The sequence below is a fragment of the Pimephales promelas genome, chromosome 17 (genome assembly GCF_988280905.1).
Source record: "Pimephales promelas chromosome 17, fPimPro1.hap1.1, whole genome shotgun sequence".
NCBI lineage: Eukaryota > Metazoa > Chordata > Actinopteri > Cypriniformes > Leuciscidae > Pimephales > Pimephales promelas.
Genome location: NC_142785.1, coordinates 32,101,052 through 32,119,312, shown reverse-complemented (window position 1 = coordinate 32,119,312; position 18,261 = coordinate 32,101,052). Strand labels below are relative to the sequence as shown.

The 18,261-nt window shown below is 34.1% G+C and overlaps 1 protein-coding gene and 1 pseudogene across 1 annotated transcript in view; both read left to right on the top strand.

The window, feature by feature from the left end:
• The window catches only part of fbxl15 (F-box and leucine rich repeat protein 15), an 80,121-nt gene that overhangs the window by 45,792 nt on the left and 16,068 nt on the right, over window positions 1–18,261 (top strand). The gene's annotated exons all lie outside the window — the stretch shown is intronic.
• Window positions 11,475–12,625, top strand: LOC148971544 (uncharacterized; annotated as a pseudogene).

The window sequence follows — 18,261 nt, the reverse complement described above, 5'->3', positions numbered from 1 at the left end:
CAAGGTTTGCTGTACCGTCAGAACTCACCTGTCATGTCTGATTTTACACCAAAGCAGTAAAACAGTGAGGAGTGTATCGTGTTTATCAAGGAGGCGGATAATACGTGCAGAGATCTGTCCGCTCGACGACCGATCCGATGCGACTCCTACAACTAAACAAACTGCCTATATTGTTTGAGTTTTTCCAGACTTTTCAATGCTTGTCAATGGAGAAAGATTGATGTAATGTAATTACATCATCCACCAGCAGGGGCAGCATTGCTGTCTATGCAGAACACAGGTTTATTTTTCGAAATTATTATTTTTTATATATATTTAAACTGTTCCTAACAACAGTCAAATATTTAGAACCATGTTTTATTTTATATCATTATGGTTTTTATTATATTTTGGTGTAAATTAGTAGTAATTTTATTGTTTTGTCATTTATATATATTTAAATATGTCTGTACAGTTTCATTCATTTTTATTTATCATCCGTTATAGATATAATAACCCTGTTTTGAACATATTTAAAACATTTGAATGTGAACAGATGGATTCATGTCTCTCATCGATCATTACAACCTTTAAGAGTTCCTCCAGTAGAGCACAGAAGATGTTCAAACCGGTTTATAACTAATGATTTCCAATGCAAATGATTTATACAAGCCCACTATAACTTATAGCGAATGATTCATATTTCACTGATGGTTATTCTTCTTTGTCTTTCCTTAAAAAGGTCAGACTGTTGAAACGGGCCTTCGATACATCACACACTGCCATCAGACATCGTCAGCTCCTGTTGCAACATCAATTAGCTATCCCACAATGCACTTGTGAAGTCCGTTGCACGAATTGCGCTTCTCCAGTCATGCATACAGTCCTAAAGGAAGTGTTTAAAACCTTAGGTGTGTGTGAGAGTGTGTGTGTGGAAGCTGCTGTAGCCACACCCCATTACCTGAGACGAATGTTTGGTGGAGAGGGACATTAAAACACTGATCGGCCACATGGAACCTTTAATTAGCCTCATTGTGCAGAACACACTGATGCCTGCGCAGATGCTCCAAACTCACCACAGCACAACCGTTCTGCTACACACACACACACTGACGCTCTCCCACACAAAAACAAACTTTCTGCATTTTTACATTTTCCTAAAACATCACTTAACCCTCAAACCGTATTCACTTTATAGCCTTAATCCTGTAATTGTGGACAAATGTGGGCACAGAGGACTGTATTTATTATAAATATTATATCACTGTGTTTGATAAAGTTTTTTCTATCCATTTATGGTGGATTTGTTTATTTTGGGGGTATTTTTGAATTTATTTACTTCAAAAAGTACCATATTTTCTATGTAAATTATGCTTATTTTTATGTTTTATTTTTAAACATTTTTTAACTACATTAAAATATCATTCCAATAAGTTCTTAGAGCTAAAACCTAAAGATGAAGTGACTTTGCTGTCATTATTTTGGCTTATTTCAGAATGCTCTAAAATTACAGTTTTTCCCATTTATTTCAATGGGTGCCCATTTTTGACCCAAATACAAGATTAAGGAGTTTTAGATTGAGTTCAAACAGGAGAGTCATACAGAACAGAGCAAGGCGAGCATTTGTGCTTATAAAACTTAAACTTTGTTATTTATTTATTAAATGAGCGATCGTTTCGCTTGATAAGACCCTTATTCATCGTCTGGAATCGTTTAAAGCCCTTTGAACAGTTTGCACTGAAAGTGTCTTGAAGTGGACCTTGAACCGTTTGGACCCCATTGAAGTCCATTATATGGAGAAAAATGCTGGAATGTTTTCATCAAAAACCTTCATTTCTTTTCGACTGAAGAAAGAAAGACATGGACATCTTGGATGACATGGGGGCGAGTAAATTATCAGCAAAAGTTTTTTTTAAAGTGAACTACCGCTTTAAGAATTTTCAGTTCTCTGAACTCTTTTATCCATGACTCGAGCTTCACGCGACTCGTACACGAGCACTTTGTATCGTGCAAGTTTACTCAGAAAAGCCGTACAGATAGAGCTGGTCATGTGATGCAAACGTCAGGATTAACACAGTGCCTTTACAGTGTGAAGGTTTGGAAGAGAGTCTGTGTGTGTGTTCAGTGGTTTGCTGAATTATTTGCAGAAGTACACTACACACAAATCTGAATGTTTGAGAAATATCAACTATGTTTCTACATTTTAGAACTGTAGTTAAAGCAAAACTTTCTTATATTTAAGCTTCTTTAACATTAAGGCTCTTAAAAGATATTTGTCTAACTCAGATCAAGGATTTATATCTGTTCTAAGGGATCATATTTGAGATAATTTGTGCAGTCACTTCATGTAAATACAGTATATACGCACTTTATTTTCGCTGACTGCGAGATAGGCCTATTTTAACTTTTGATTAATACAATGTTCTCCTATAGCCTAAAAGTTTATATTCTAGTTAAAGCTATATTCTATTTAAAATGTAGGCTACGTACGTTTTGCTTTCGCTAAATGTCCCTTTGCGCCACCTCGTGGTCATTTCGCCACCGACTTTGAAATACTGCTGGTTTATTTTTGCCGCGGTAGATTTACGGTAAACGACATTCTGGTTGTCCACCTACTGTATCTGTCATGAGTTTTGCTTTGTGGTGTAAAATAACACATTATTCCATAAAGTAGTTTAAAAACTGTCACCGTCCCACAGGTGGACTAGACTATATTTTTAAAACAATAATATCTTAGTAAATACCTTAAATAATATTGACAAACTATATATCATTTGAAAGCTTACAATCTCTAGTTTCCATATTTGGTGACTGATTTTCAAAATATATTACGGAGGAGCCATAATTTATCAATATGCAACACGAATATTTTCATACTCATAAGGTGTGTTCAGACCTTTATTTTAAAATAGCAGTAAACATAAAAAATCATGAAAAAATGGTAGATACCTCAGTTTGTTTTCATGCCAAAAGTTCAAAAGATAGAATCCATTCAATTATTTTGGAAAAAAAGGTCTGAAAAGTTTGAAATATCAAGAAAAAAATCATAAATTCACCATTTGTGACGTGTCAGCTAGCTATGACTTACATGCGTGTTCTTTGCATGTGTTTCTTATGATAATAAACACAGTTTAATAAGATTTGAGAGAACACAAGGAGGCTGATGCCAGATTCATTAAAATGTCTATGATACAATTGAGGTTCAATTCATTTCAAAATCTGCCAAACTTCCCATACTACTTCTGAATAGGATCTCTACTTCAGAAATTGTATGAAAATTGTGAAAATAATGGTTCATATCACTCAAAACACGAATGGAAATGCAGGCGCCCTTATATGGGCAGTAATGGAGTCTGGTTGTGCCCTAGTGAAAAAGTTTGGTACTGCGCTCAAACAAAATCTTACTGAAAGCTCATTTTTTGAGATATCAACCTAAAGTTTGAAACACAACTTGTTCAGATTTTTGGCTTTGATCTTTCTGCCGTTTTAGAGTAGCCCAGGTTTTGAAAATATATATTTTATGTAAAATATGAATAATTCATATTTTTACATTGTACATTTCCATAAACTCAAACTTCTATAACTTTTTTTCTGTTTCACTTTCTTAAATTATTTCACTTCTACAAAAATCTGCCAAATGTCTTCTTTAAAACAAGACCAATCATATGTCTATATTCCAAAGCATTCTTGAATTACAGCTATTTAAGTTCGAAATGTGCATTTTCATGTCTATTCAAAAAAAGGGGGGGGGGGGGTGACAGTTAAGAGGTTAAAGCAGTGTAATGGGCTTTTCTAGTTGTTATAATGCTTAAACAACACAATCACTGTTAGCAAGACATTGTGTGTCGATATACCGTGTATTTAAGACACACACTTGCAGGGCTTGTGTATCATAGACATTTTAATGAATCTGGCATCAGCCTCCTTGTGTTCTCTCAAATCTTATTAAACTGTGTTTATTATCATAAAAGCTATGAACCACAGAGGCAAAACAAACATGTAACATTTTTCTTGTTTACGAGATGCGTTTAATACCTATGAAATCCTTCGAAATGACTATCAATTTGACTTGTTCCGACTTTTGATTGAGATTTCATTGGCATGAACTTCCTTCTGAGTGACAAATTCAAATTAATTACTCACTTCTGGGATTTTATCTGTTGATGGACAATCTTTAATTAATCGTATACAGGCAGCTTTCTTTCCGCAACGAGGTCCATAAACTCCCACAATGCAAGTGAAGCTGCCAGATGACTCATTAAAAAATAAAATAAGAAAATAAAAGCATGCCTTATTCTAGAAGGGTGTTGTGATGAGTGATAGAGCTCATTGACCAGATAATTGTATTTGCTGTTTTAAAGTAATTCGTTTTCTGTATGTTTTTAAGTTTGAATTCAAACATGCATTAAATTGAAATGAAATGATAGAGAGTTGGTTTGGTGGTGATGAGGAATAATGATTATTTTTATTTGATTAGCACAGTAAATTCTTCTCAAATTGTGCATTTTTCTTATAATAAAATATTTGATTTAATACTCTCTCTCTCGCTCGCTCGCTCACACACACACATAATTGGTGCATTGTACCTGAACATGTACAGTGGCTGATTTGGCCCACATTTCAGTTTTGCCCCATTGGTCTTGTGAGGTGATGGCAAAATGTCAAAGTGAAACGCAGCAATTTGCTTTCCACACAAAATAATCATGTTTTCCTCCAGGAACAAGGATATAGGATATTAAAGCGGATGCAAAGACAACATTTCCCAGTGAAAGCAGGCGCCCGAATGACAGCAGCGCTGTTCATTTTTTTTTTCTCATTCCCTGCCTTTCAAAGAACAAACATAGAAATTCAGAGAGATTAAAACAATACTGAATGAATATAAACGGTAACCTCACACTTTTTACTTCCAGAGTAGAAAACACCCGCTATTCAGTGCACTCTTGTATAATTTGGAGGAGAAGAGGCGCAGAGACTTTGTAAAGTCGAGCGATGCATTAAGCGTTTTCTACACAGCTGCATTCATCAGTGTCACACACACACACACACACACACACACACACACACACACTCGGGTTTATGCACTGAAGCGTGTTTCTGTCTCCAGCCGCCTGTGACTCTCTCTGGGAGTGTGTGTATATCAGATGTGGATGTTTTTTTTTTATAACATTGTCCAGTTTGTTGGACAATAATAACAGTGTTTCTGTAACCTGCCCTACAGTGGTGACCGGGGCAAGTTGTCACAGGGGGGATTTATCACAGTATCTCTGTAAAAAATATTGTTGGTTTAACTTAAAAAGTAAGTAACCTGGTTGCCTTAAAATTTTAAGTTGATTGAACTGGAAAAAGTGAGTTAATACAATGAAGGAGATTTGATTTAATCATCAGAAACTCAAAATAACAAGCTATCTGAACTAAATAAATTATTTAAGTTGATTTGACGAAAGAAAAAATGTTGTGATCACAAATCTTGAAAATATTTTTTTACAGTGTAATTACATGTTTGTTTTCTACTGGTTTTGATTCCAAACACTCCTCTCATACATTGTTTTATCCCATAATATCTAAATGATTAAATGCTCAGAGAACAAATGTTGAATCCAGATTTTTTTTTTTTTTTTTGTAAGATAGTCTATTGATTTATTTTAGGCTAACTACATTGAAACACAGAATGTGTACAAATTATGTCATCAGTAATAACGGCACAAAAAAACAATGCCACATAAACAATAAAAATGATGTAGATTTTTGTTTAGTTTATATATATATATATATATATATATATATATATATATATATATATATATATATATATATATTTTATTTTTTTTTTAGATTTTTTTTTTTTTTTAATTTAGTAATTCTCTTTTGTTTTTTCTCTTTTGCCTTTTTTTTCTTTTTTTTTTACGGTTTAGTAGGCTACTTCATATAGTAATTCAACTTCAGTTGCCAAGGCATGATTTCTTTCTTTTTTCAGTTTGTTTTTCATCTTTACTATTAATAGTTTTAGTTGCCATAACACTGAGATGCAGCGTGCGAGTCAACAACAGCAGTGTGTTGTCTTTTTAGTGATGTAGAAACTCTGAAAATCAATCTAGTAGGCCTACTAATCACAGCAGTGGTTTAAAACCCCAAAACTGGGTTTTCTGTTCTGAACTTACTTTAGGTTTGAGAGTTGACCGACCAACACTATCTCACGACCATTTCGTACGAATGCGAGTGATTAAAATGTGGCTAATTCATACGATTTAATTTGTCTAAACCCACGTGATGGGTAGGTTTAGGGGCGGAGTCAGGGGTACGTCATTCGTACGAATTCATACGAATTTGGGAACTCGTAAAATATGTACGGATTAGCAAAAATCGTACGAGTGAGGTCGTATGAATATGTACAAATTAGCCACTTCGTAAAGACATACTGGCTACAGCAGCTACAGTAATGTCCAAGTATCTCCAGAAAATCTCCCTAACATAAATGAAGTTTGTTGGAAAAGGCAAAGAGACACAGCACCCTCTAGTGTCAAACTAAACAACTGCACATACAGTACACACATATAGAAAACAGAACTTCTGTAGAGGGTTTATCTTTGCTACATGTGATCTTCCTTGAAGTAGTCAATCACAGAAGATATATATATACAGTATATAGGCTATAGGTTTCTCAATGGAATTAAAAATGGCCAAATTATTTATCAAACTAAAACAATCTTTAATGTTAAAGGTTCACTCAAGATTGATTATTGCCCTTTTTCCGGAACTAAGTTATCTTTTTTTTTTTTTTTTTTTTAAACCATTTTAGAAAATCAGACCAAAGTTGTTGTTTTGTTTTTTTAATTTTTTTAAAGAAGCTGTTTTTCAGACATGTGACACACCTGAACTCATCCTGGAGAGATCTACTGAGGCTCAGTGATTAATAATATAATACTTTATAATATATAGTCCTTTATAATACTTACTAAAGGACTTTATAGTGGATCTGGATAATGATTGTCTTATAGTTAACTATTGCTAAAAATATATCATATTTCTCTGATTTGCATTGCTTTACTCAATTGGCAGCATCACTTTAAGAATAACATTATGCAACTTCTGTTTTCTTTCACTTTAGTGTAACTTGGTTATGCTCTATCAGTGAGTCTAAATACAATATACTATTTAAATAGGAGGAATGGTTTCCAGATCAACTATCTTATCTTGCTTGCTGTGTGCTTAAAGTTTGGTCAATAACATTAATAATTGTAAACATTCTGTTGACTGTAAGTATAGTTTCTCCTATATGTCTACTAGCTCTCATTAGGGTATTAGTAAAGTACTAGTAGACTGGTGGGTTAGGGATAGACTAAGTTGACATGTAGTTGCAATATAGTCGGTATAATGTCTGATGGAGGAGCATCATAGAGTTAGCAGAGATTAAGCAGAGATTTAATACTCTAATGAGAGTTAGTTGACATGTAGTTACTTATTGTCAACCGAATGTTCAAAAGGGACCATCAAAATAAAGTGTTACCGTAAACTCATAACAATAATCACTATTATTATTAAAGGACTTTATAATGGATCTGGGTAGGGATGAATCAATAGAAGCTGTCAAATCCATGCATAATAAATAACACAGACTGTACAATCCCCCCTATGCTCCCCTTTAAGCATTAATAACATGCGAGTTAAAATATGCTTATGTTTTGTTACGCATGCTACTGAAATAACCAATGTTAAGTCTTTTTTTTCTAATCCGTTAAAAGCTACAAACAATTTGTCATTAACGGAGCTTGTTTTTCCTACGAATATGATCTGCTTTCCCCCCACCAAAACAACTTAGACGACTTGATAATCATCATTACAATTTCAAGAGCACAAATCAACCATAATGGCTTTGTCAAATCAGTGCGTTTACACACAGCGACATGCTTTTACTGACACCTGCAGACTGTGGCAGCCGCTGGTATTGTAGTCTATGGTGTAGTTTGGAGGAAAAGAGGTGAGGAGACTTGCATTCATCAGTGTCACACACACTCGGTTTGTAAATCTAAATGCACTGAAGTGTGTTTCGATATTGGAGAATGTGTGTATATTAGCTGTGGAAATTCCAACTGCAATACTGTCCAGTCTGTCTGACAATAATAACAATTCCTCATTACAATACCAATATATTCATAACTGGGGCAGGTTGTCACAAATGCTTTTTTTTCTTTATCTGTGTGGTTTAAACACTCCCCTCACACTTTTGTTTGTTTGCTTAGTATAAACAGTGTATATATATATATATATATATTTATATTTATTTATTTATTTATATATATTTATTTATTTATACAGTATATATTTATTTATATATATATATATATATTATATATATTTATATATATTATATATATATATATATATATATATATATTGTTTTGTTTATTTATTTATTTATTTGTGAATTTATTTGTTTTTTTTATCTTATAATGACAAAATTATAAATAAAACAAATATTATTGGAGTATATTTCACAAGAAATGTACTTTCCACTTTAAAACGGAATGTGTCATTTATTGTGCTACTTGCTGTATCTTTGAAATTGTGAAATTTACTAGCAAATTTAAAAAAAAAATTGTTTAAACCAAGTTTTTTTTTTTTCAAGATAATGATTTCTACACTGGATTTTTCACAACAAAATAAGCATTACAACTTATTTAAAAAAAGAAATGCATAGATAATATACTGTGCTGGCAACAAAAAGCCATAAAAACCATAACATATAAACGTATGTATTTTGCATTCATGCGAGATGCGAGATGAAGTGAGAGAAACGCCTTTTCTATCACCGAGTTTTACAGCCATAAATTCAGAAATATAATTCCAGAAATAACATCATCAACTGAGGACCTAAATAAAATCCAGTGAACCCTAGAAATAACAAGAAATGTTCAGTATCAATATATTGCTGTGAGAGCACACACACACACATTGTGTCTGTTTGACTCAATCTCACACACACACACTGCTGGAGACAGATGCTTTGGCAGTTGTTGACAGAATTCAGTCATGTCTGTGTGATTACTGGACTATCACGCTGTACACGCATCAGTGTGTATGAATTAATGAGAGAAACTGCCGCCACAGAGACTGTGTGTCACTCATATATGCGAACGACTCAAACACTTGCTTGTTTATATATAAAATAGGGCTGTGCAAAAGTTAATTACGATTAATCGCATCCAAAATAAAAGTCTCTGTTTACATACTATATTTGTGTGTGCTGTATATAATTATTTTGTATATATAAATACACACACATGCATGTATATATTTAAGAAAATATGTTATTCATATATAAAATATTTATATTTATATAATATAGATTATGTATTTATAAATATATACAGAATTTAACCGCAAATAATTCTTAAATATATACATGCATGCATAGGTATTTATATATACAAAATAATTATATACAGCACACACAAATATATTATGTAAACACAGACTTTTATTTTGGATGCGATTAATCGCAATTAACTTTTGCACAGCCCTAATATAAAACTATACAGCTCACTATGTGTGTGTGTTTGCTTTAGATGAGGTGAACTGGGCCAGGTTGTGTACTGTATGTAGGTGTGTTGGTTAAACTGCTGGCCCTAATTAAACCAGCATTAATCTGTCATTAACCCAAAGATCAGAATCATTAGCCCTTCATAGATCACACAAACACACATGCACGATCACAACAGACCAAACACTTTTGTTTGCTGTTATATATTAGCAGCTAAAGTCCTAATGTTGTCTGTGTTTTTCTTTTTTTCTTGACTGTAATGGACAAGACACAACTTTGAGATCGAGAAAGTCTTACTGGAGTAAAATATGACAACTAGCCCCATGTCTGTCTCCCATGTTAGAAAAAAAAGCATTTGCATATGAAAGAGAGAAATCGCAGGGGCGCCTGTGGCTGAACTTTGACCTTTGCTTGTTTGAGGATACAAGTTCACATCAGAAAAGAATGAGACTAAAGATAAAAGACGAGTGTCAAAAACACGTCCTGCGGCGACATTCGACTTGCACAAACACACCAATGCAAACTGAAGGAGAGTTTCAGAACCCAGAGTAAAGGGCTGCTAACGCACAGTGTTTATCCATCAGTGAGTCGGTTATAGTGTATTTTCATTGAGAACGTGATTTTTAGCGAGTGTGTGTCGGAATCGCACGTGCTCTCTGAATGCGGTCATTGATTCCCACTATGAAAACACTCCTGCTTTAAGTGTGTGTGGTGCCTCGGGCCTCTTGTTCACACACTTCTAAATGTCAAAATGTTTTGTGTTACTGAACTGCTCTCAAGTGCCATTTACTCAACAGCAGCAGTGGAGAGAGAGAGAGAGAGTGAGTGAGAGAGAGAGAGCTGTCATGATTACTGCCAGAGATAAACACTGAAACAGAGAAAAGCAGCAACAACAACAGTGTGACTGTTTAACATGAATGAATGAAGAGAACTTTAGTTTTGTCCATCCATCCATCATATATCCATCCTATCTCTATCATCTGTCCATCCATCTATCATCTATCCATCCATCCATCCATCTATCATATATCCATCCATCCATCTATCATCTATCCATCCATCCATCTATCATCTATCTATCTATCTATCCATCCATCCATCCATCTATCATATATCCATCCATCCATCTATCATATATCCATCCATCCATCTATCATATATCCATCCATCCATCCATCATATATCCATCCTATTTCTATCATCTATCCATCCATCTATCAATGATCCATCTATCCATCCATCATATATCCATCCATCGATCTATCATCTATCCATCCATCCATCCATCTATCATCTATCTATCTATCCATCCATCCATCTATCATCTATCTATCTATCCATCCATCCATCTATCATATATCCATCCATCCATCTATCATATATCCATCCATCCATCCATCTATCATCTATCCATCCATCCATCTATCATATATCCATCCATCCATCTATCATATATCCATCCATCCATCTATCATCTATCCATCCATCCATCTATCATATATCCATCCATCCATCTATCATATATCCATCCATCCATCTATCATCTATCCATCCATCCATCTATCATATATCCATCCATCCATCTATCATCTATCCATCCATCCATCCATCTATCATCTATCCATCCATCCATCTATCATATATCCATCCATCCATTTATCATATATCCATCCATCCATTTATCATATATCCATCCAGCCATCTATCATATATCCATCCATCCATCCATCATCTATCCATCCATCATCTATCCATCCATCCATCCATCTATCAATCCATACATACATACATACATACATACATACATCTATCATATATCCATCCATCCATCTATCATCTATCCATCCATCCATCCATCCATCTATCATATATCCATCCATCATCCATTCATCCTATCTATCATATATCCATCCCTCCATCTATCATCTATCTATCCATCCATCATCTATCTATCCATCCATCTAACCATCCATCATCCATCCATCCATCTATCATCTACAGTATCTATCCATCCATCCATCCATCATCTATCCATCCATCCATCTATCAATCCATCCATCCATCCATCCATCCATCCATCCATCCATCTATCATCTATCCATCCATCCATCCATCTATCATCTATCCATCCATCCATCCATCCATCATATATCCATCCATCATCCATTCATCCTATCTATCATATATCCATCCCTCCATCTATCATCTATCTATCCATCCATCATCTATCTATCCATCCATCTAACCATCCATCATCCATCCATCCATCAATCCATCCATCTATCTTTCCATCCACCCATCCATACATCCATCTATCATCTATCCATCAATCAATCAATCCATCCATCTATCATCTATCTTTCCATCCATACATACATCATCCATCCATCCATCCATCCATCCATCCATCTATCATCTATCCATCCATCCATCTATCACATATCCATCCATCCATCCATCCATCATATATCCATCCATCATCCATTCATCCTATCTATCATATATCCATCCCTCCATCTATCATCTATCCATCCATCATCTATCTATCCATCCATCTAACCATCCATCATCCATCCATCCATCAATCCATCCATCTATCTTTCCATCCACCCATCCATACATCCATCTATCATCTATCCATCCATCAATCAATCAATCCATCCATCTATCATCTATCTTTCCATCCATACATACATCATCCATCCATCCATCCACTGCTATTTATATTTTGCTGTTTATGTTGCTTTTCTAAGTCTGATTTGATCATTAGGACCTTGGTTGAAAATAATTAACTATTGCCTGCCTTAGAGAAAGTAATTTAATCAAAAAGATTAATTAGTTCACAAACAATTTCACTCATAAATAAGTATGAATTCTCATTACTGCACATTGCATATTTTGGTCAAGTTACCCTGATTGCAGTGAGATTTAATTAAATTATAAACAGCAGGATTTAGGTCAGATGTGTTTTTGTAAAATAAGATATTGATTTTGATTAAACTAACATAAAGAACACAGAAGGCTGAAACACATCCTGCATTCTGATTACAAATCAAGTGTGTGGATCAAAAAAAGAGAGAACAATCATAAAGCATGCATCTATATGGCTTTAATAGTAACTTATGTGATACAATTTTGCAAAAAAAAAAATTATAAAAAAATTCCTTTATTAAGAATAAATAAATAATAAAAAAACAACAACATTTTGCTTAAATTAAATATATATATTTTTTTAAAGATTGCATTGTTACATTGTTTTCAGGACAATGAAGCATTTTACCCTCAATTCTCATTAACATAATAGAAAAAAATCACAAAAACATAAAAATCATTAAAAAAAACATTGCAATAATGTAATAAAAAATATGGAAACATTATACTTGATTAAGCATTAGAAAATGATAATAATGACTATATATTTATATTTATTTATTTACACACAATATACATATATTATTGTGAGATTCACCCAAAGAAGTTTTAGTGAAAGGTTGTTTGGGAAAGTGTCTGTGTTTTAAAGTCAGACCTGCAGGGACTGACCCCATCATTAGACTCATCAGACAGAGAAACCAGCGAGACTTTAATTAGACGGCACAGGCTGGAGGATTTGTGTTCCAGTGGCAAATACTCGCTCAAAACCTCTTTATACGAGAAAGACAAAGAGCCACAGAGAGACGAGGTCACATGAGCAAAACCTGTGTGGTGTGAGGTCTGCAGATTAAACCAATCAACGATTTAATGAGTTGCACACTTGCTTGAGTTCCTCTTCATCATCAGAGCCACAAAGCGCAGGATCTCGTCCGAAAAGAGAAAAGGAAAACACATTTTTGGGGGCGAAAACGAAGCATTTAAAGAGCCCATGTGCTTATTCATGCATACTGTAGAATCCTAGATTATTTCTTGCTTGGTTAATCCATATCCGGTGGCCTCGTACACAAAGGCGGACTAATGTTGTCATTAGTTCTGCTTCTCTGGTGGCCAAAAGCTGAAGCGAGAGCTGGCCGAAACACAGAGGGTCTAGGCGAGTGCTGTCTGGAGATAAACCGTCCCGTGAACAACCGTAGAGGCACTTCATTAGAAATATGAAAGTGGACCAAGCACCTGTGACATTGATCAGTGTGACGTGAGATTCACTCAGACTGGATTGGAAATGTTCAACATAACTTCAAGCTAAGCTTTTTGAAGTGAAACTATATTTAATGTGGGCTGATCCACAGGACTTTCATCAGAACAAAACCTGTAAAACAAATGAAAGAAAGTAGGGGCCGTATTCATAAAGAATCTTAAAGGAGTAGTTCACTTTAAAAAAAAAAAAAACATCCAAGATGTCCACGTCTTTCTTTCTTCAGTCGGAAAGAAATTAAGGTTTTTGATGAAAACATTCCAGGATTTTAATGGACTTCAATGGGGTCCAAACGGTTCAAGGTCCAAATGAGAGTTTCAGTGCATTTCAAAGGGCTTTAAACGATTCCAGACGATGAATAAGGGTCTTATCTAGCAAAACGATCACTCACTTTTTAAAAAAAATAAATAAAAAAAGTTTAAGTCTTATAAGCACAAATGCTCGCCTTGCTCTGTTCTGTGATGCACATTCGTGACTCTCCTGTTTGAACTCGTTCATCAAAATGAACGAATCTTTTTTTCGAGTCATGACTCAAAGGGTCCGACTCCTAGATAAGACCCTTATTCATCGTCTAGTGTCGTTTAAAGCCCTTTGAAGCTGCACTGAAACTCTCATTTGGACCTTGAACCGTTTGGACCCCATTGAAGTCCATTATATGGAGAAAATCCTGGAATGTTTTCATCAAAAACCTTCATTTCTTTTCGACTGGAGAAAGAAAGACGTGGACATCATGGATGACATGGGGGTGAGTAAATCAAATATGATTATAGGGTTTTCTTCTGAAACTTTAGAGGAGACATACTGTATGTACGATTATTGCAAGAGCAGAATTTGCCATCTAGAAGAACTGATGAGTTATTAAAGAGATCTCTTGTGATTTTTCTTCCATGTGCACAATTGCTTATGCGCTTCAGAAATCATTCTTCACTCCTAATAAGAGTGAAATCCAGCGGATTCTGTGACGATTTTATACAATGAACATATAAAACAAGCCGTACAGAAATTATAAAAGCATTAGCATCATGTAAGCAGTGCAATGAATCACAACAAATTACAGTAACACACTGATTCAATTGCACCAAATAAATAATTATTATATTGTTAAATACACTGACGGCCCGCATGCACGCCAGATGTTTCTTCTCGTCTGACACGAATCGCTTCTCTTCCCAACAGTCACACACTTGAGTGAAAATAAAAAAAATCCACAAAATTAAACCATTACATATGACACGGAGTAATCACATATACTGTGTTTCTTTTAGAAAATCAGCTGTCATTTCTCCTGCGTCTGGAGTGATCGCATCAAACAGTGAAATAATATTATTATAAACTTCATGCTAATATCACTGGAGGCACATTTTCATAAGAACACATAATTAAATATCTTAATTTGGCAAAATAACAGCTTGAGTGGGAATTATATGTAATAATATTCTATTTACAAGTGATATTAATCTTGATTTGGCTTTTTTTTTTGTCCATACATCTGATCTGATGTAATTTTTCATATGTTATAAGACGTCATGATGGGCAAAACGGTTTGGTGATGTTGAAATATATTTAATGTATTTAAAATAATTTAAATATTTTTTACTCAATTACTATTGATTTATGCTCCTGCTTGTTGGGAATAATTTAAATCTTTTTTTTTTTTTTTGATATACTTTCGTAGTTTGAGATTAAAAAATGTAGACAAAGATTTAAGTCTAGGAACAAAAATCTATATTAAAAGGTCTTTTAATGCATTTCCAAGACATTTAGAAATGTACATTTATTAGTTTTCAACTCAAAGTGCTCTTAAAAAACACTCAAATATAAGCAAAAAATGAACAAATATGATTTTATGATAATCAAAAAGTAGGTTGAGTCCAAATCAGGGTTATTTTAGTATCAATAATATAAGAAACTACCATAGATTTTATTAATATTTCGAATTAGATTTTATGCTAACACTTTACAATAAGGTCTCATTTGTTAACATTATTTAATGCATTGACTAACATATACTAACAATGATCAATACATCTGTTTCAGTATTTATTAATTTTTGTTAATGATAGTTAAAAATACAGCCATTCATTGTTTGTTAGTTAGTCCACAATGCATTAAATAATGTTAACCAATACAACTTTTGATTTTAATAATGTATTAGCAAATGTTGAAAATACAGTTCAATGTTAACTAATGAAACCTTATGGTAAAGTTATTTTATATTAATTTTCCGTTTTCATTTAAATTCATTTAATATTTTAGTAATTTTCGTACGTTTTTTTTTTTTTAGCAGGTGCATAAAGTTAAATATATTTAAATTAATAATTTAAAATATGAAATGTTGACCTGGCAAACTTATATTTGATTTATTATTGTTTATTTTATTTCAAGTAAAGGTAAAGTTTTTAGCTTTATCTTCAGCCCCGGTCCAGATATCTTCTTCAGTTGCACTGCTTTACGCTTCCCGTCGCGATTGATCCGTGATTTGCACGAGTGTCATGTTATTGACAGGAAGACAGACTGCGAGTGTGTTTCCACGCCAGGGCAGATCCAGCAGTTCACTCCATCACCCTGTAGAAATTGCTTGCTGGGATATAACAATAACAGCATGTTATTTTTATCCTCAGTGTAGATCAATGGTAATGTAAAGAGGACTGCGGATGATGGATGAACTTCACTGGGTTTTTAGCTCTCGCAGAGCTTCGGCTTTACAGGACCCTTCGGTTTGTGCGTGCACAGATACGGCTTTTATGATAGGAGAAATATGACGTGCACATCTACAAACGAGTCTGCAAAGCCAATCTTTCATAGCATTTGCACACCGGAGATCTGAATGTCATATCAAAGCACTCAAAATAATATGTGAAATCTTCAACGCCAAAAGTGACCCCGAGTTCAATTAAACCATCAAATTATGAGGAAAATCTTTTATATTTTTAAATATGAGGGAAGAACAAAACACTAAGCTTGGCTAAGCTTGATTATTTGGCAAAAAAACATAAGCTCATAGGAAATTATTACTATTTGGTAGGTTCTCTTTGGTTTTTGCATGTGTTAATAATTGCTTTGGCCAAAAATGATGTCCACAATTGACTACAAGTACACAATGTATATTTTAAACAATTTTTATATTATTTGAATAATGGGTGAAGGACTTCTTTTGGCCACTGCTGTATCTATTCCTCCATCCCCATTGAGCAGGACTGGATTCATAAATCACATCTCAGTTGCGAGGATGCATCATTCGCTCTTTGTCAGACGTGGTTATAACTCTTCGTAGGGTGTGTGTTGAGGTTATGAAACTGATGATACAGTGAGGTGCAGGGCTGATGTCCGAATATGAGGAGATAAATCTGTCTCGCAACACTGAGATCAATCTAACCTGCTATTGTGGCCACTTGATAAAAGTCTTGTTTCATTTTCCTGAGATGATAAACAAAAGCAGACCTATAGCAAAGCAATTAAATAGCAATTTTGCAATGCCAATTTAGTATGAAATCAGTTACACTGTGTAACTCTTGACCTCTAGCGGTTAAAAAACGAAACATTTTTTTGGTCGTGCTTCGGCTCTAAACACAGATATGCTTTACATGGCCTGCCTGTAAGAGAGCTACATTTATCTGTTCGATAAAATACCTTACTCACCTGTTGAGCAATAAAAACGCCATCTCCACCTTGCTTTTAAAGCATTTCAAATCCCTTAGTTTTTCTGAAAAACCAAGCCAAGGTTGATTCTGGTTGCATTACAAACTCTCGTTCTCCTTTGCCAGCAGACTCTCCTCTGAAGCCCAAACTCCAGACACAGCCATAGAAACTTTTCTCTGTTTACGGATATGACGAGTGACGTATGTACGCAATTTCCCGTGAAAACCACCCCGACACAGGTCAAGCCTTGTTTGAAGGGTTTTTTTGGCTGATTTCATGTTGTATATTGAGTCTCTCAAATGTATAGATAATTAGAAATGCACTGATACAATTGGATTTGCCAAAGAATTTAAGATAATTGAACAGTGAAGATTTATATGATGTTTTTCTTTTTCTTCAATACTGATTACTGGTTTGTAACTTTCTCGTAGCTATTATATTATACAAATAGTTAAACTTAGCCCCTTTATTTAAATTAGATTTTTTATATATTTTCATTTTTCTTTATATTTTAGTTTAATTCTTACTTATTTACACTCTTAGAAGAAATGGTTCTATTTAGAACCAGAAATGGTTCCATCCCCGCTTCATATATGGAACTCCAAAATGGTTCTATATGGAACCTTTTTTTTTTTTTTTTTTTTTTGGTTAAAGGTTCTATTGGCCAAGTATGGAACCCCAGGGTTCTATATAGAACCCAGAGGAACCCTTTTTTAAGAGTGTATAGAACCCTTTAGGGGTTCCAAATACGTAGCACTGATAGAACCTTTTAAGCTTCTATATAGAACCTTTTCTTCTAAGAGTGTATATTAAACTAACTTTGGGAAATATTGGATGGTTGTCTTTTTGGATGTCACGTTATTGTTTGTAAGTCATGTCTAATGTCTAATTAAAAAAACTACAACAACACAGGTCTAAAATATAAATAGGCCTACTTAACATAGTTAATCAGAAACAATAGCCTACACTCTAAAAAATGCTG